Raw genomic sequence first — 20420 nt, forward strand, 5'->3', positions numbered from 1 at the left:
GTAAGCAGGCCGGGTGGGTATCACCCCTCTTTCGCCAATGAGGACACCAAGGCTCGAGGCAGGAGTCCTGTCTGCAGCTCCCCGGCACAGCCGCAGCAGAGCCAAATCACAGATTCTCATTCCAAGAGCAGAGCTCAGCCTACTCTACTGACTAAGCTGTTATTTATCCCAACCTAATTTAGGTCTCCTTTTGCTTTACTCTATTTAATAAAGAAACACTCGACTTTCACTACCGTCCTAGGTGCCCCAGGCCTTCCTCATAGATCCCGGTCACATAAAATGCTGATTAGGGACCTGCTCCCGGCCACAGCCTCCAAAACTCGCTCTCTCCAAGGAACCACCACTGTGGATGAGAAAGCCCACCCTGTGCCTTGTTGCGGCCAAGCCTTTCTCTAGTCCGGCTTCCCGTAATTATTTTTCATCGAGATAGAATTTCTGTACCATAAAATTCACCCTTTTAAAGTATGTAATTCAGTAGTTTTTAGTGTATTGTCAAGATTCTGCAACCTTCACCACTATATAATTCCAGAGCATTTCAACATCCCAAAAAGAAATCCCACACTCATTAATCACTGCTTATTTCCCATCCGCACCCCCACCGCCAGCTCCCGTCGGCCCCTAATTTATTTTCTGTCTGGATGGATTCGCCTGTGCTGGACACTTCATATAAACAGAAGCATATAATAGGTAGCCTTCTTGTCTGCTATTTTCACTTAGCATAATATTTTCAAGACTCATCTCTGCTGTGGAATGCATCAGTTCTACATTCCTTTATGGCCACATGATATTCCATAGAATGGACATACCACATTTTATTTATTTATCCATCCATTACGGGAATTTGGGTTATGTTGCCATGAACATTCATGGGCAAGCTCTTGCACAGACATATGTTTTTAGTTCTCTTGGGTATATATACCTAGAAGTGGAAATAACAGAGGTTCTGGACTGAGTCTTTGTGTCCCCTCGCCCCCAAAATCATATATTAAAATCCTTAACTCCAAGCAGATGGCATTAGGAGGTAGGGCTTTGGGGGAGCTGATTAGGTCATGAGGGTGGGATTAGTGATTGGGATTCATGCGCTTTATAAAAGAGATCTAGGGGCTCCTGGGTGGCTCAGTCGGTTAAGTGTTGTGGGCTTAGGTTACGATCCCAGGGTCCTGGGATCGAGCCCCAGATCGGGCTCCCCGCTCAGTGAGGAGTCTGCTTCTCCTTTTCCCTCTGCCCCTGCCACTCACGCTCACTCTCAGAAAAAAAAATAAATAAATAAATAAATAAATAAATAAATAAATAAATAAATAAATAAATTCCTCTTAAAAAGAGAGAGAGAAAGAGATCTCAGAAAGCTCTAATGCCCCTTCCACCCTGGGAAGATACAGTGAGCAGATAGCCATGTATAAGCCAAGAAGTAGGTTCCCACCAGACACTGAATCTGCTGGTGCCTTGAATTTTGGACTTGCCAGCATCCAGAACTGAGAGAAATAAATGTTTGTTGTCTAAGCCACCCAGCTTACAGTATTTTGTTATGGCAGCTTGAATGGACCAGGATGCTGGGTCACATGATAAATCGACGCTAAACATTTTGAGGAACTGCCCAACTGTTTTCCAAAGTGGCTGCACCGTTTTCTACTCCAACCAGAAGTATATGGGGATTCTGATTCCTCACATGCTCCCCAACACTTGTTTTTGTACATCTTTTTGATTACAGCCATCCTAGGGGGAGTAGGGTGGTACCTCAGTGTGGTTTGGATTTCCTTACTTTTTTTTTTAAGATTTTATTTATTTATTCATGATAGACAGAGAGAGAGAGAGAGAGAGGCAGAGACACAGGCAGAGGGAGAAGCAGGCTCCATGCAGGGAGCCGGACGTGGGACTTCATCCAGGGACTCCAGGATCACGCCCTGGGTGTTTAAACCGCTGAGCCACCCAGGCTGCCCTGGATTTCCTTACATTTTAAAGCAAATAGTATAACAAGTGAGATAGTTTATTCTGTAACTTGAACAGCTGTGCCTTTAGAGATGATCACACTGTATACTTTATATTTGTCATCTTTGGTTACTTATTCCTAGGAAGACCCCAGAACTTGTATACCTATTCAAAAGAGAAGCCACAGCTTTCACAGAATAGTACTCACTTGAGCAGGATACCCTCTTTAAGTCACTCAGCAAACACTGATTGACCGCCCAGGGCAGAACACTGTGCTGGAGAGGAAGGGGCGCGGGTCTGGAAAAGCTCAGCCTTGGGCCACCTGGCCCCTGGCCCCCGCCCCAGGACTGCAAGTTTGCTGACAGAGGCAGGCACATGCACAGAAGTGCTGAGAGGACATGAACACTACAGGCATTGCAATCTTCAACGCCAAGTTAGTTTCACACACACTCAGTTTGCAAAAAATACTCAGTTTGCAACAGTTTTAACATGAAGTGTTTTCTAAATTGACAAGAAATAAATAGAACTTAACAGAAAAATCAGAAATGTAGACGTGCAAGCTATTCAGAGAAGTAAAACTACAAATGGCTGATGAATGCATGACACACACACACAAAATGTGAAACCTCCCTAGCAAACAAAGAAATACAAGTGAAAATAGTATTCGCCTATTAAAACTAGCAAAGTTTTTTTTTTTCATGGTAATAATATTAGCAAGAATGCAACAGAACAGACACCTTCCATCGATCACTGGGGAGGAGAATGGTACCATCCTTCTGGAAAACAATTTGGGAATATGGATAAAGAGCCTTAAACATGTTCATACTCTCCCCTCACGCTCTGGTGGTGAGAATATAAACTGGTGCAGCCACTATGGAAAACAGTATGGAGTCTTCCTCAAAATATTAAAAATAGAAATGCTGTGTGATCCAGTAGTTCCGCTCCTGAGTATTTGCCCAAAGAAAATGAAAGCACTAGTTCGAAAAGACATACATGCCCCTATGTCTCTTATAGCACTATCTACAAAAGCCAAGATACGAAAGCAAACCAAGTGTCCACTGACAGTTGAACGGATAAAGAAGGTGAGGTATAGGGACACCTGCGTGGCTCAGTGGTTGAGCGTCTGTCTGTCTTTGGCTCAGGGTGTGGTTCCCGGGGTCCTGGGATTGGGTCCCACATCGGGCTCCCCGCAGGGAACCTGCTTCTCCCTTTGGCCTGTGTCTCTGCCTCTCTGTGTCTCCCATAAATAAATAAATAAATAAATAAATAAATAAATAAATAAATAAATAAATAAATAAATTTAAAAATGTTAAAAAAAAAAAAAAACAACAGAAGATGAGGTATATATATACCTACAATGGAATATTACTCAGCTATAGAAAGAATGAATCCTTGCCATTTGCAACAACGTGGATGGATCCAGAGGGTCTTATGCTAAGTTACATAAGCCATTCCGAGAAAGACAAATACCATATGATTTCACTTACATGCAGAACCCCAAAACCAAGTGAACAAACAAACGATAAAAGCAGAAACAGACCCATTAAGTACAGAGAGTAAACTGATAGTTGCCAGAAGTGGGGGGTGGGAGGGATGGGCGAAAGGGGTGAACGGGGGAAGGAGGTGCAGGCTTCTGGCCGCAGAATGAATAAGTCACAGGGACGAAAGGTACAGCAGGAGCAGGACCGTCAACCGTATTACAATCACATGGTGACAGATGGTGGCGACAGCGTGGTGAGCACACATAGTGTAGAGCCGTCCAATCACTGTTGTATATCTGAAACTAAGGTAACGTTCTGTGGCAACTGCACGTCAATTAAAAAATAATATGTTTATACTCTTTGACCCACAAATCTCTGCTACACAGAAACTCACTGTGCTGGGCAGGGCTTTCCATGCTCGGGTGATTACAAGATTCCGAGGAACAGAAATGTTGAAGAACTAGGGAGGAGTTGGGTAAATTATGGTGCTTCAGCACCCTGAAATAGGTCAAGGCCTCTGCAACGTTTTACTTGAAGAATATTTAACATCACGGGAACTTTTCAAAATCTAATGTCAAGTGGGGGAGAAAGAGAATACAGAACTGCATAGTTGACATGATCCCAATCTAAAAATATACACGTGTTAACAGTGGTAGACCGTCTCTAGGCGGCAACAGGATTGGAAGGATCTTTTCAGACCCTTTTCTTTAGGCCACTGAAGACGTTCCAACTTTTCTATTATATGTATTACTCTTTAAAAAGACTAATGATCAATTTATAGTAAAAAAAAAAAAAAAAAAAAGGAGGGGAAAGAGACGTGGCTTTTACTGTGAGCAGGGCAGGCTGTAGGAACTTCTCGGCTAATAGATCCAGGCAATTGGGGGCAGAAACTGCATGAATTAAGGGGTGGAGGGACTTTGAGGGGGTACAAGGCTGCCTGGGGAACCCCAGGAAGTCAATGCTGACTGGAACAGAACAAGCTAGGGGAACTGGCCAGAGATGAGGCAGGGTTCACGGCTGCATCACAAAGGATGTCCCTGCCCCGGGGAAGGGGGAGACACGTGACCCAGGAAGCATTAAAACTCTTGGTGGCTGTATTTCCAAAACTAAAAAGTATACTGAATTCTCAATCCCTAACATGTGTATTCACTAAAGAAAATTCCCAAAAAAAAGTTAAAAAAAAAAAAAAAGAAAATTTCCATTTACTATCCAACACGGCTAGAGTTAACTAATTTATCCCTCTTTTTTTTTTTTTTTTCCAATCTACTCCGTTTTGGTTTTGTTTTCACAAAGCTGTCACCTTACTGCTTATAATTTAATGTCCTGCTTTTTTCATCTAACATTATAACATAAGTCTATCCCCCTCATTACAACTTCTAACGCTGCAGCGTTTCTGTAGGAAAATGTGATCAGAGCTACACTTTGGGGATATTCATTTCATGGCTGGGCAGGAGGCGGCAAAGAAGAAGGTGCTAGAAGAGGTCAAACAGAGAGCTGGGCAAATGGCACAGACAAGGAGGGGCAGAGCCTGGGGGAGGCCAGGTGCCCTGCGAAAGGGGAAGGAGAACAAGTGTTCACGATGTCCCAAGCAAGCAGCTCAGAGGAATGAGTCTCCAGGGGAAAGGAAGAACTTTGGTTCTTAATCCATGCAGGGAAGTCCAGGGCAGGACTGGCTTCAGGGGAGGGGTGTGCAGAAGGGGTAAGACAGTGTCATAAAAGCTAAATGGAAGGGAAAGATTCAAGCAAGAGTTGGAGAGCCCATGGTCAGGGGCTGTGGCAGAGGCTGAGGATGAATCAAAGGGTGTCAGGGGTCCCACGGGTGACCTCAGAGAGGAGGTAGGAGTCCAGACCACAAGGGTGTAGGACATAGGGGCGGCGAGGGGGCCAGCAGGGAAGGTGGTCTTTCCCAGGGTGCTCAGGAGAAAGCACGGGTTCCAGCTGGAACGGATGCAGCAGGGAGCGGAGGACAAAATCTGCCAACAGCAGGGCAGCAGTGCATGATGGCACCCACCAGCCACAGGGCACGAGCACCTGAAACGGGGCTCATCTGAGCGGAGACGTGCCCGAAGCGTGGAAGTCACACCAGAGTCCGAGATTACATGTTGATGCGATACGCTGGCTACGTGGGGTGAAATAAAAAATACTGTTAAAACTTGTCTTATCTGTAGGTTTTTTTTTTTTGATTTTCTGGCTACTGGAAAAATTAAAATGATGTATGTGGCTCTCATTACATTTCTGTTGAACAGCAGAGCTGGCCATAGAACAAAGGGGAGGCAGGTCAAGAGGGACCTGCAACTTGCCATCATCAACAGGCTGATTTGCAAAATAGCCAACTGGTGTTTTGGAAAACTTGACAATCGGTGAGTCTGCCTAGAGCCCCACCTGTGGGCCTCAGAGAGACTGGCCTCTCTCCCTGTCCTTTAGGGGGTCTTTTCCCCCAAAGCTCAGATTCCTTCATCTGCCAGGCTCGGGACTCATTCTGGATGGCGCACTCCACAGCAGCCACTCCGTCTGGCTCTGGGGGGCCTAAAATGTCAAGGAGAAAAGAGAAGAGGTGTGCAGGGGCTGAGGCTCATCCATAAGACCCCAACAGATAAGAAGATTTCGGATGGGGGCCCAGGGATAGATTGAAGCATCGGGACTATCTAGCACGTCATGAAACTCGTGGGAAAGTATATGGATTTAAAGCCAGGGGGAGAAACGGCAGCCTGGGAGCAATGAATGAATGACGTCTGGAGGTGGCTCAGTCTAGAGAAGGGACTGGGGACTTAGGAAGCTAAGTTCTCATCCTGGATTTGCAAACAAACAAACAAACAAAAAATTATGTGTGTATATATAAAAAAACTGGAGAGGCAGTGGGTGCTGGCCCAGGTTTCTGCCACCTGGGACAACCATGGAGCAGCCACAGCCTGAGTCTCTGGATGCTCAGGCTGGACACTTGTCCTGACCCTACTTCCATGAATGGAGATGCCACTCACAGGATTTTCTGAGAAATCCCCTTTTTCAAATATTCTGGTCCCAGTTCTCCTGGAATGCAATGGAAGGCTCAACACTGCAGCACAGAGCCAGCTGGTTACATCTGGAAGCCCTACAAGTCTCCCTTCTGACCCGTGCGGGATCCACGGGGAGTCCCAGAGGAGGCGGGAGGCCTTCAGAATTCATGTCAGGCAACGGCCTCCCCACCGCCAAGGTGCAGGAATCACATGCACAAAGCGGGGTGGAAACCTAGATACCTCCCCCGCCCAAACCAAACCAAGGAGGCAGGTGGCAGGGGAGGGGACAGGGGTGCCGGAGAGGCTGGCCGCTCGGAGTGCCTTGGAAAGCCTTTCTAGAGAAGCTGGGTGGTGGGTCTGCTCACCCATAAACTGCTCCTCGTGCACTTCTCTGATCTCCGGGGTAAGGAGGAGTTTGTTTTGTGGCCTGGCAAGAAGTTTCGTGGACTAACAGTTTATTTATAATCCGGTGCAAATGAAATCTCTCTCCTCCAAAAATCATCTCCGAGAACAATTATCCAGCCCCCCCTCCCAGGTCCCCCACCCTCAGCTTCCTCCTCCCCCTTCCAGGAGAGTCAGACAGGCTTTCATTGTTCCAGGTGAGCCGTGGTGACAGATGAGGATGATGCCAGGCTGTGTGGGCGGAGGGAAGGGGCTGACAAAGCTCTGGAATCGGATTCAGGGGGAGAGGAGAGAGCACCGCCACACACAGACTTCTGGTTGCCGCCCTGCACAGGTGACGTGCGGGCTGTCCTCGTGCCTCGCCACCCGCTAACCTCCACCCACCCACGCCCTCTCCCTCCCTCCAGGCCTCACCTCCAGGGCCCATTTTAGGTCTGAATTGGGAAGGAAAACAGAAAAGCTCAAGAAAAAGTGAAATTGCCATTAGCCCGCTTACCTAACCTTGACTTGGTGGCGGGACACGTCACGGGGACGCGTCTGCCCGTGTGGAAGGCACGCGGCGCGTGACCCAGGGCAGGGGGCATCCTGAGCCTGCCCTGCCAGGTGCCTCAGCAGGGATTCGGGGGCTCCCCAGGCTACCCCGGAGACTGCCTGCAGAGAAAGGCAGGGGGAGACGACGGCCGGAGCACTAGGCTGGAAGTCAGGGGACCCGGCTGCGAGCCGTGTGACTTTGGGCAAGTCCTATCGCCTCCTGGGATCTCGAAGCCCTCTTCTCTAAGATGGAGCGGAGGTCACCTGCTAATAAAACACCAGGGCCCACACGCTACTGGTGTGACGCTCCGTAGTCGGGCTGGCCGTGCCGGGAGCGGCCTGGGCGGGGGGCGCTGGAGGACAGCCCCCCGGGGCTGGCCATGCCGCCTTCTGCGCCCTAGCACATCCCCTCCGCCGCGGGAGCGGACACGCAGCAGGCACCCGTAAATGCTTATTACACGAATAAGTGGATGGAAAGGAAGTTGAGGGCTGCAGGGAGCTTTCAAGGCCTGGAGTATTCCAGCTCACATCAGGCCGCCAGCAGTCCTTGCTTCCGACACTGTACAGCGTGAGGCAGGAGGGGCGGGGTACCGGACCCCCCCATTAAGCGACATGCAGATGACAAGCCAAAGATGGACAAATGAACCCAGCACGAACAGCCACGCCGCCAAGGGAGGGCCTGGAGGTGGCGTCCATCAGGGGGAGGAGTCGGGAGATGAGTCTATGCGGCCCTGTGAGTGGGCTGCGGGCTCCACTGAGCTGGGAACTGGATCTGGGTGTCGTGCTGGGGACTCCCTGACTGGCTGGCTGGCCCTGGGTCTGGCCCTGAGAAATCCCCAGAGGCCGAGCCCGTGAGGGGGGACATCACGTGGAAATGGCACACGAGGTGAGGCGAGGACCTGGATCCAGGTCGCCACAGGGCCAGCCCTTCTCCTGCCTGGCTGGGCCACCTCAGCAAGTCCTCGGAGGCCCATGAAGTTTCTTCTTATGTAAAACAAGAGAAGGTTAACCCCTTGGCTCCCAGCTGCTTCCCAAGGGCCCTGACGTCCTGGGAGCCTTCTCCGTGGTGGGACTCAGCGTCCGGGAGAGAAAACCAAGAGTTGGCCCTGGTCCAGTTGCCACTCACTCCCAGCCATCCTACCAACCAGGGCTGGCACTGACGCCACAAGGTATGAGGAGTTAGAGCTAAGTCCTCCCCCGGGGCCAAGAGAACATACCTGGGGTGCCGAGGCGTGGGCCTTTAAACTCAACTATGACCGGTGTCTGCCTGTAAAAGGCACCCAGGAGGAAGAGCATGGCAGACATTCATTTGCAGACCCACCTCGTACCCACCCCGTACCCTCCAGAAACATACTCTCAGCTCGAGGTCCACCTGGTGAGCTCTAGGTTATCCCACTACCACCCCTCATCCTGTCCCTTTCGAGTAGATCATGGAGATTAACCTTTTTATTTTAAAAATACATTTTTTAAAAGGCTTTGGCAGAGACTGTGGTCTACCTAAATCCATTCTCCCCTTCTTCCAAAACAACACACAGTGGCCAGGCACGCAGCCGCCATCCTTGGGGCCGTATGATGATGCTTAGGTCAAAGGGGTGAGAGTGGAAGTGGTGTGTACAACTCTCCATCCGCAGACAAGCCCCTTGCTCTACCTGGACCGCACCTCTTTGCTCTTTCTTCTGGAATGGAACCCGGACAGCTTCCAAACCCAGCTCTGACCACACAGACGGGGATAATGTCCTTGTAGGTGGTGGAAGAACCCCATGGAACTGGGCCAGGCCACTTCGACTCCACTCCCTGAGAAAGAAACTCTCAACTCCTTAAAGCCACTGTCTCGTGGCGTCTCTGTGGTACACAGCTTGGCCTTCACCCTAATATAACTGCAAACAGCCGAGGTTTCAAGTTCTGAGCATCCAAGGGCAGCCTAAGCCCATCCTTCCTCCTCCTCTCCTGATACTTGCTCCAGGACAGAAGGGAGAAGCCACGACATGCAGAGTGCATGAGATGAAGGAAGGCAGGATGGGGTTGGAAGCGTGAACACGAGAAGGCCACTTGAAAGACGGTGCAAGGTTTCTGAGGTAGTGGTCCTCCTGACAAGAGCTGGGCCCGAGCCCAGACGCCAGCGCAGAGACAAAGCAGACAGAGGGGCTGGGTTCTCAAGGGCGGAAGGAGGTGTAGTGGCTGCACTCCACAAGCTGGGAACCAGAGGCCCAGGGGAAAGGAGGAGCAGGCTCTGCATTATCTCAAGGTGAAGCATGGTGTGGGGGAAGTACGTGGGATCTGGTGTCCGAAGGCCTGGGTTCAGGTCTCAGCTCAGCTACTTATAGGACGAGTGGTGGCCACTGAGTAACGGCCCCTAGTAAGCCTGAGATTCTTCTATAAAATAAGGACGTACTACCTACTTCTCAGGGACTGTTGGTCAACTAAATAGGGCAATAAGATAAAATGTCCGAAAAGCAATTACCTTCCACTGCCCATCTGGTAGATGCAGTCCAAGCAAGAAACTGAGAACCCTGCCCAGTCTATCCCCAGTCCCTGAGGGAAGTAGGGAGGGGAAGGACATGGATCGGTATTTGTCAAGTGTCTTGAAGCACCTCCCGGGGAAGGTGACCAGACCCACGAGGGTTCCGGCCTGGGGCCTCCCAGCGCTGTGCACCTGCGGCCCAGCCTCTCTCACCCAGGCTTGGAGGATGGGCAAGGGCTGGGGGCAAGCCTGCTGCTCCCACAGCCGCTGGGCAGTGCCTTGGGGGCTCCACCCATGAGGGGAAGAAGCCCTCAAAGACAGGGACCCCCTCTGCTGGAGAAGGGGCTCCTCTCTTCCATCCAGTGGCCTCTTCAGGCTCTTGCCTGGGGAACACAGCCCTTCACTAGAGAGACCACATGTCCTTTACCTAAAAGCAGGGAGCTGGGAGGCATCTGGAGAGCCTCTAACTCAGGAATGAAAGCAAAGACTCAAGCTTCTCGGGAGGCTCTCAGGGAGCCGCCAGGCCTGCCAGGGAGCACGGGCTTTTGAACACCTTACGCTCCTGTCTGATGGGCCCGGATTCCCATACAGCGAATGTAGGAAAGCAAAAGCCATCCGAGTACCTCGCCTCAGGAGTGGCTGGGCCTTGGGCTCAGACTGAGCTGGGGGGAGACAGTTGGGGTTTTTGCAGAGGTTGGGGCAGGGAGGCCCCTGAGGTCTGTAGTGGGACTAGAACCGTCCACGGTGCCCCTTCTCACCCTTGGGCCCATTTTCCCCTTTTTCTTCTACAACTCAACTTCCTTCCTTTCTTCACAAGATGATGTGAGTTGGTGGAGGAAAGTGAACAGAAATTCAGCCCTTGCCTGGCCCCGTAGGCTGTCCCTGAGAGCCCCAGCGCCACCCTCCGATGAGCCCACCACACAGATCCTTGGGCTCTCAACCGGTCTTGGCCAGTGTTCCTCTGCCAAGGGGCACGTCCAAAATCCTTTGTCGTCTCCTAAAGGTCACCTCCTGTGCCAGCCTGAAAGCTCTGTCTCTCCCTTAGTTTACCCTCATTTTTCTGCTACAACGTTGACCTCTCTTAGTCCTGGCTGCTTATACCCACCCCAACCCCACTGATAAGCCCTTGCCTCCTCACCTCTCCCCAAAGACTCTGCACACTCTCCTCTGGCCCCCAGAACATAGGCATTTCCCAGTAATGCTGTGGGATCTGAGAAACCGTCACGATGCCCTGTGGGTCAGAATCTCCACCCCCAAATGACATCACCATCCTGGGAGCACCCAGACCCGGGGAGCCCGGACAGTGCTTTCTCCTCCCCATCTAGGAGGAGCAGAGTCCCTCCCAGGGCTGAGGTGGCTGGAAAGAGCCTTAGTCCTCAGTAAGGCAGACTGGAGCAGAACCCAAGCCAGCAATTCCAGGTGCTCTCGTTCCCGGGCCACGTGCCTGTACCTGGGATGACAGAGCGTGCCAGCTCGAGAGGAGAGGAACACAGCGGCTCATGCTCGGCCGCCAAAACCCCTGTGTGCCCCCTGCCCCACACCAGCCACAAGGGCAGGAAAGCCTGGCCAGGCTCATGGCTGGCATCAGCCAATCCTGATGGTCTGCTGTGGATCAAGGGCTGCACGGGAAGGAAGCCTGGGGTGCATCCTTTGTAGTCACCTAGTTGAAGCAAACAATCGCTCCCCTAATAAATCAGCTTTGCAAATTTGAATGTTTGTCGGCAGGGCTTTCTTAAAGAGGGCCACAGCTACAGCAGAAGGCAGAGCCTGGCAAAGCCACCCTGATCCTGGGGAACCTGAGCCCTAACAAGCAGAGGAGAGGGCACAGGTGCTCAGAAAGGTGGGCACTGCGACACATGGCCACAGGCTGTCCCACAGCAAATTACTAGAGGGTTGGCCAGGGAGCTCTCTGGGTGCCAAGACCACCTCTCACAGAGCCCCTAAACCCCACACAGTGCCTGGCACGTGGCGGGCACTTGATAAACATTTGGTGAGCAGGAGCGTGGGCAAACATGTCAAGGCATGACTGGCTCATCCTAACCACGGCCATTTCCAGGCAGCAGCTATGTACATAAGGAATACAAACCAATTGACCTCAGTACGAGCTCAAAATAATTAAGAGAGGAAGTCTGCTACAAATCATCCAGTGCATTCCAAGCGATCAAATGCATTTAGAAATCCTCGGCTGCTTAGTATTAACCATGCACACTGGCTTCCTCACTTAATGCAGCTAGCTGGACGGACACCGGGAGGGATGGGGAACTCTCTTGGAGTCCAGCAGTCTCAGCTGGCTGCTCCGGAGCCAGAACAGGACCGGGAGAGTGAGGGCTGAGAGAGGGACAGATCCTCCCCACGTCACCCCGGCTCTCCAAGCAGTGATGCCCCCTGTCCTTCCTGAAGGGCAGTTGGGACAGAGGTCCTTGTGAGTGCCTCAAGCGCCAGCACAAGCCACCTACACCAACACCAAGCTGCCACCTGGCACTTGCAGGGCTGGTCTGGTTTTCATCAGTGACTCTTGCTGAGCCAGGGAACTTGGCCAGGAGCCCCTCAGGTAGCACAGGACCAGGCCTGCAGGAGCACAGGCCCCGGGCTGGACTCCAACCTCATTGCTACCGCAGTCACTCGGGAACCTTAAGACACATCTCTCGACCTTTTGGTGCCTATAAAATCAGGACAGGACTTCCCTGTATTTGATGGAGACGTTTCTACTGATGGTTATGGTCAAATCCCAGCTATCCATGGTAGAGGAATCAAATCAGTATGTGACTGGCCCCATGAGACATGCCACGGACATTCAAGATGTGGCCCCTGCTCAAGGCACGCTCAGTATAAGGTGGAGAGCACAGGAGAACCCACGTGAATAGATGACGAAGAGCAAGACGGCAGGTGCAGATCTGCAGAATGCAGATGTCTCCCGTGGGCCACAGAGGCCAAGACAGGCTTCAGGGAGGGGCCAGGTTGGCGTGTGGAGCTGAACAGAATTTGGACAGGAGGGGAAATTTTCACATGAAAGTGACAACCCTGAATAATCATAGCATGGCCAGGGCAGTGCAGAGGCCACCCGGCAGGATCCGAGAGTGACAAGACGGCGCTGTGTATTCAAGGAGCTCAGAGGATGAACCACTGTCTACCCAAACGAAAAGCTTGGTGTCACAGCCACTGTGGGTGGGGGGTGGGGTGGGGGGAGGAGTTTCACGATGAGATAATATTCAAGAACAAGCATTGAGTGTCCACCGAGTGCTTATAGCATGCCGGTGGGACCTCCTTTGGTCCTCATGACGACTCACCCGTTGGGGGCAAGGGGGTACAGTTAAAAACTCCCATTTTACACACAGAGAAAATGAGGCCTAGTGAGGTCAAGCAACGTGCTCAAGGTCACACAGGGAGGAAGTGGCTAACCATCGTGCAACACTGCTGCTCTCCATCACCAAGAAGGAAGAACCATCCGTCTCTAGCCGCAAAGAAGGGCGGACACAGGGATCCCTGGGTGGCGCAGCGGTTTAGCACCTGCCTTTGGCCCAGGGCGCGATCCTGGAGACCCGGGATCGAATCCCACGTCGGGCTCCCGGTGCATGGAGCCTGCTTCTCCCTCTGCCTGTGTCTCTGCCTCTCTCTCTCTCTCTCTCTCTCTCTCTCTGTGACTATCATAAATAAATTTAAAATTAAAAAAAAAAAAAAGAAGGGCGGACACAGAGAGGTCTGTAGGGGAGGGATGCTGCTGCATCAGGGCGATAGATGGACTGGAGAGAAGAGACGAAACCAAGAGACGCCATGAGGGGACTATGGACAAAAGCGCCGACTGACCCACATCAGACCCGGGAGACTTGAACGTTCAGGAGACCTGGGACCGAGATGGGACAGTTGAGCAGTGTACCAGGTATGCAGCAGGTAATTTTGGACTGAAGAGTGGAGAGCTGTCCACGCAGTCTCCTGGTGAGGGGGCTGTTCTCCCACACGGCCTAACCTCAGCTCCAGCCCAGGCTTTTTCAAGTTAGCCCCCCCACCCACGGTCCCCCCTCGCCCAGTGACACCCCACCCCTACCAGAGTCCCTTCTCCAGGGCAGTGCATCTGTTCCCAGGGGAAACGGGCCAGGTCTGGTTAGTGTCTGTTCACTGCCACGGTGTCCAAAGCGGGAGACGTACTGTGTCCAAGTCTGTGTGTGTGAAAGCATTGCACGCATGTATCAAGATCCTGCAGATATAAACAGCTCTACCTCGGAGAAGGAAGCGTACTCTCATTTTTCCTCAGTGGACGACAAACAGAGATAAACCAGGCGCTGAGCTTTCCTAGGTCCCGCTGCCAGCAATCGCAGCCAAGAGGGCTTTCCATGGGGTGTCCTTCCTGGAAACTCTGGGCCCCCACAGTCAAGTGTCAAGGCCTCACCCCAGCTTATCCTGTGTCTAGGCACAGCCACCCTTCTGGGACAGGCCCCTCTGTTCCCGGTTTTCAGAGCAATCTGGAGAGGGAAGGATATTTACGACCCAGGGTCAGCAGACACCGTCTCGTTCTCCTGAGAAAGAATGTCTGCAGTTAAGAGTTTGCCCCAAGAATGCACGAAGGGCCAGAGGGATGAGAGGCCTGTGGCAGACCAGCCACCCTAAGGGCTGATTTCATCCCTCTGCGTCTACTGAGGCCCTACTACGTACCGGGCATCTGGTGTCCAGGGGGATGCCGGACGGGGCACTCACATGGCAGGTGGAAAGCTAGGGGTCTGGGCAGGATGACCACGAAGGCCCCGAGAAGCGAACACCCTCTTCATCTGTCCACGTGAGCATCTGTTCTGGTGACTCATAGGCACTTGCCGTGGGGTTCCCGGCCGGGCTCCCTGCAGGCCTTGAGAGTGATAGTGGGAGTCCTGGTGGTGACGGTGACGTGCGGGTTCCTAAGGCCAAGACTGAATCCTCTCACGGCTGCTTGGGGGCAGACCTGGATGTCCTCGAGCCGCCCATTCTCCAGGGCAAGAGGCTGCCTGAGGTCCAGGCGGGACTCAGGGGCTGCCTGGCAGGACCGTGACTGCGGTGGCCCAAGGTTTGGAGGCCCACAGGATCGAGGAGCAAGGTAACCCCCGCGGGTGGGCATGGTTCAGCTAAGCAGGCTCCGGACCCTGGCACTTCTGTAAGAGAAACCAGAATTTCTCCCGAGGACTGGAAGTTCTGCCCAGGGCCAGGGCCTTCCAGGCCAGGCCATATATTTTTGAGAAACGCCTCATTAGGGGCAGGAGACGTTTGTTTCTAGAGGCCTTTCCTCCAGGAGAAGCCTGGGGACCTAATTCGCTAAGGGGAGCTCACAGGTGGCCACTGGCCAGCCCGCCTGCCATGAGCATGCCCAGCGGGCGCTAAAACACGGAGCGGCGAACCCCTCGGCCTTAGCCCCACGCGCCCCCAGAGCAGAGGGGGGCCGAGTGAGCTCAGAGGACCCACCGGCCAGGAGAGGCTGGAGGAGAGAAGTCTGGGCAAGCAGGTGGGAGGAACCAGCGCCAAACCCTCACCAAGTAAAGGGCAGGAAGACGACATCTCACTGAAATATTCCCAAAGCCTAATTTTAGACAATAGCTCCTTTCTCTATCAGCATTCTTCCCAGAATTAGGATTTGCATCTGGTGGATTCCCGTCAGCCCCTGGGGAAGTTTCATTCTCTGGGGTTTCAAGCTTGGGGTGCTTTCTATCCCGGCTGACGCAGACCAGTGGAGACAGGCCCCAGCAAGGAGAAGGGGAGCCTCAGCCCGTGGCCTTTCTAAAAATCGTGTGCGTGTCCACCCACGCAAACCCTGCTGTCCGCCGCCCGCTGACAAGAGCGGAGCAGACAAGAGCTGCAGCTCCACACAGCAGCCAAGACGATCTTTTCAAAACACACATCTGACCACGTAAACTACACTTCCTCTCCCACTTCAAACTGATAACGTCCAACGTCTCTCGGAATAAAACCCAGTCTCCCCAGCTCTGCTATGGGGGTTCGGGTGTTCGTGTCCGGCCTCTCCAGCCTCTTCTCACACTGCTTCGCGCTGTCACTACCCTGGAACTCAATCCCTGCTCAGTCCTGCCACGGGGTTTTTGCATATGCGAATCCCACCTCCAAGAAAAACCCCACTGCCACCCTCACCCCTCTTTGCATAGTTACCATCTACTCTTCCTGTAATTTTTTTTTTTTTACTTATTTATTCATGAGAGACACAGAGAGAGAGGCAGAGACACAGGCAGAGGGAAAAGCAGGCTCCACGCAGGGAGCCCGATGTGGGACTGGATCCGGGGTCCCCAGCATCAGGCCCTGGGCCAAAGGCAGGCGCCAAACCACTGAGCCACCTGGGCTGCCCTCTACTCTTCCTTTAGACGGCAGCCAAATAGTCATCATCCTCTGATTTCCCAAAGTGGCTGTGCCCCCCACCCCGCCCTGACTGCCACCATGGGTGCACGTCTCCCTCCCTTTTGTGCTGAGCATGACGGAAGTGTTACCATTGCCAGGGCGACTCCTCATCCGAGGACCACGTCCCTACCGGACTGACAGCTCCGTGAGGGCAAAGCCCACCTGCTCACCACGGAACATCAACACCTTGCACAGCGCCAGGCGCAGAATAAATGCTCGAGAAACACCAAACGAATGAATGAACGAATGAATGAACGGACGGATGCTCATTCTCCGAAGCTAGATCCACAGATTACCCTTGGGAACAAAGCTGAAGAACAGCTGGGGGCACGGCAGCCACCTGCTGGCCTCTTCACTTCCTTCTCCAGCCTGGCCATTCAACGCTCATCTTCAAACTTCAGACCCCGAAAGGGCCAGACGTTGCCCTTTTGGAGCCCCGTGCAGGCCCGAGCCCGCGCACCGGGCAGCAGCGCAGCAGGGCCCCGGGCTGCCGTGGTCAGGACGGGCCAGGCCCTGCGCAGAGACCAACACACCCCGAAATCTCGGGGCTTTACTCCTGTACGGGCTTAGATGTGGCTCATGAAAGACGCGATATTGGCCGAGTGCTCTCCTCCCTCTGGAGCACGTGGTCCCCTGGGTCACTGCGGAAGGGCGGGAGGAGGCTGGGGACCGCGCAGTTATCATCATGGGCCAGTCCTGGCCATGCCACACACCGTGGTGTGCGCAGCTTCCGCCCACATTCATCCCACCCGGTCGCTCATCTGGCCCCAAACCCACTCTGAGGGAGGCCGCAGAACCCATGAAGAAGGGATGGTGTGGAGAATACACCCCCACCACCGTTCCGCTGCTCCCCACGAGGGCTACTTCCTCCCACAGTCCTACAGTGACCTGTAGCCTCCACTGGCCAATGGCCCCACGTCCCTAATGGGAGGGCAAGGCCTCCTTACCCTGAGATGCTATACTGAGCAGGAGCCCAGTTTCCCAGAGCAGAGAGAGATCAGCAAGGGGTCTTCCAGATGGGTGTGGGGCCTGCGAGATAATGAAGACCACACCCTGGTGGCCTGCCTACGCCCACTCACTCCTCCCATCCTGTGGGAGGGCAGCCTTGACACTGTCCCTGGGATGCCCCATGACCATGTTGAAACTTTGGGTTCTTATCCTGGTCATCGGCCAGAAATGCCAAAGGAGTGCTGGGGCAAGGGGACCTGGCAAGGAAAGCCACCTGCGGCTGAGGTCCTGGCGCTAGCCGGATTGGCCAAATGTCTTTAGCTGTCTATCGTCACGCCTTTGTTCCCTGAAAGGTAAAATGAGGAAGGCTCAGCATCTGCTCCACCCTATGGCCCAGGGTTCGCGGGCAGATCAAGGAAGAGAGGGTTAGGGAATGAGGTTCAGATCAAAGTGACACCAGTTATTCCAGAGCGAGTCACCTAAAGCTCCAGGGCGGCTCCTTCTCTTTGGCCAGCCTGTGGCTCGGTACGACAGGCCTCGGCTGCCGATGCTCTGTCCCACACTCTCATTTTCCGAGCATCCTAGCCTGGTTTCCAGGAAGTCAGGCTGAAATTCTCCAAGCGAAGTGAATTCCTGGTCCCGGCCGCTTCCGTGTTCCAGGGCACACAGACATGGCATCAGACACAGGCAAGCATTCACTTCCAACATTTCTCTCGCCCACCACACAGGCGCCCACTGTCTCCAGCCAAGGGACACAGCACCACTCGTAGGCACTATGGGATCACAACTGGTCTTGGGCCTGCAGAGGTTCTGGAGCTGGAGGGAGGGTGGGGTTGATGAGGGATGCTTTGTACAGAGGTCCCAGGGTGGCGGTGGGGAGGAGGGCCCCCATAAACCACTGTGAGGCTGAGCCTGGGCCCAAGGGTTCCCCTCCAGGTCCCTAGGGCCGAGCCCTCCCCTCCAGGAGGACTTCTGAGACAATGCTCTTGAAATAACAGAGTCTCTCCACTCCGGGGAGGGGAGCCTTAGGAGGTAAGAAAGGAACAGACGCCGCAGGAGGCTTCAAGCCCACAGAGCAGGTGAGTTTTCAAGAACTTTGAGAGATTCAGAGTAATTGCTGCTGCTTAGGGTGGGGGTACGGAAACGGGGGAGACGGGAAGGGGAAGAGGTGTGAGAAGCGAGTGGGTGAGGCAGACAATGAAGGCTGTCAGGAGAGGCTTGTGTGACAGCACAGAGCGTGGGACGGGCGTGTAGGTGAGGGTGGGGTCGACTCCCGGGGGCTCAGAGAAGCAGGGAGTTCAGCAGGGGGTGCTCAGTACCTGCAAAGGTGAGAAACCCAGCCAGGGCCCCAGGTCTCAGCCAGCTTCTGATCGGACTGCCTGAAGGAGAACAGCCCCAAGAAAGCCTCTGAAACTGCATTGGTCTTTCCGTGTAAGGATCTCCCCACGGGTCTCTGGGTTAACTCCAGTAGATCACCCTCACTTTTGCAGAAAAAGAAACAGACTCAAAGGAGAAACCAACTCAACCCCAGGCTGCACAGATGAAATAACAAATGCGGAGTCAGAATTCAAATCTGGGTCCTTTTAACCCCAAAGGACGCAGCCAAACATCCTGGGGTCTGAACACCCCCTCCAAACAACGGGTCAGACTCTCCTAGCTGGGACTCCTTCCATAATTAGAAGTAATCCTTCCCTCGCCTGACCTCCGAAACTGTGAGTCCAGGCTCCAGGTTTGAACATCTTGGTCAAAGAAGCCAGAAAAATCCCAGTTACAGTTATCCACTCCATCAGCATGATTAACAACCACAAATATGTACAGGAGCCATGAAAATGGGCAGGAAGCTAAAGTCGCTGAGTAGGAAGATGAATCTAATGGCCTCGGCCTTCAAGTGGACATTCTGGTCCTTAAGGGAAAACCAAGCTGTGAGCACCTGGCATTGGGGATTGCAGATCCTGGGCCTCCCAGAGGAGGAAGTGCAGAGAAGAGGTGCATGGGGCCCGGGTGACAAGCTCTGTGGGCCTCATCTACCAACCCAAACCTGGCCCTTTACTCGCAGTCCCCCGTTGGCCTGCTCTCTTGGAATCTGAAATCAGGGAGGGCGGGCATGCACCCACAGTGCCAGGACCTGGGGTCACCACCTCCGACCCTCCTCAGATCCCCTCCTCCCCCCACAAGAAGTGCAAACAGCAAGTGCCCCCCAGGGTGGTGGCCAACATTACTACTGTCTGAGAAAGGGCCGGGCAGAGAGGGACCGCAGAGAGGCAGGTCTTTCCCCTGACTTTCCCCTTCCTTTGCTTTGCTCCAGGACAGGGAGGGGAGCCGGAGCCCCCAGTTAGCATTATCAGCGAGGTGTCAGCCGTCTGTGCCCAGGAGACGGCAAGCCTGGCTTCCATTTCTGGCCTCTCTACGTCGTGGTGTGGCTTTGGGCAAGTTGCTGAAACCGTGTGCGTGCCAGTGTCCTCACCTGCAACAAAAGGATGACGGTGCTTTCCCATAGGGTGGTTTGAGGATTTTATAGGCATTGATAAGTATAAATGGCTAACACTTCTTTTTTTAATAAAAAGAGTGTATTATGCTACTTTTCCATTACTAGAGGACAGCAGCTCTCTCCTTTCTAGTAAATGCCAAGAATTTTCTCAGCTCCCTCTTCTCCGAGCTGAGGTCTCAGTCCCATTGCGCCCGAATGGCGGAGGGGCGGGGGGCTCACCATCTGCTTTCAGCCACAAGACCACCGTCTCCATTCTCCTGGGAGCCTGAACCGGTGGCCTGTGCCACGGGCCCTCACAACACCAGTCCTAGAAGCCTCTCCCCAAAGGAGCGGGGGTGGGGTGGGGGGGTGGGCTCCGTGGCCGCAAGTCGGCCCGGGAGACGCTGGGTCACATCCGCGAGGCGTGTGACCTGTGCAGCCGCTCAGTTTAATGCTCTGCTGTTTTCCTCTCAAAATTCTCAGTGCTTTTTAGAACCGGGGGCCTCACGTTTTCCTCTTGCACTGGGCCCCGCAAATTACGTAACAGGCGTGGCAGGCTTCTCCACCTGTCTGCCTGCGGCTTCTCCTATCACCCCCTCAAGAGGCGCCCCGGTCACCAGGCTCAGCTCCCTGTTTGGGAGCTTCCCTCCGTGGGGAGGCTCACCTGGATGCCTAAAGCTGCTCTCTTGCTTCCACCCTCAGCCCCTTACAGTCTCTTTGCAACACAGCAACCAGAGGATCCTTTTGAAACAGGAGTCAGAATCATGTCACCCCTCACTCAAACCCTGTAGCAGCTCTCATTCCACTGAGAGTAAAAGGCAGGACCGAGTCCTGACAGGGGCCCCTTGAGG

At 53.4% G+C, this 20420-nt stretch overlaps 1 protein-coding gene and 1 long non-coding RNA gene across 2 annotated transcripts in view; one reads left to right on the forward strand and one right to left on the reverse strand.

Annotated features, from left to right (window-relative positions):
• LOC119877836 (adenylate cyclase type 5-like) overlaps positions 1–20420 on the reverse strand; it is a 144671-nt gene that overhangs the window by 67691 nt on the left and 56560 nt on the right.
• Positions 18401–19691, forward strand: LOC119867339. Its single transcript, XR_005383398.1, has 2 exons — positions 18401–19088; positions 19408–19691. It is a non-coding gene; the product is annotated as an uncharacterized LOC119867339 (long non-coding RNA).

The sequence above is a fragment of the Canis lupus genome, chromosome 33 (assembly GCF_011100685.1).
Source record: "Canis lupus familiaris isolate Mischka breed German Shepherd chromosome 33, alternate assembly UU_Cfam_GSD_1.0, whole genome shotgun sequence".
Lineage (NCBI taxonomy): Eukaryota > Metazoa > Chordata > Mammalia > Carnivora > Canidae > Canis > Canis lupus.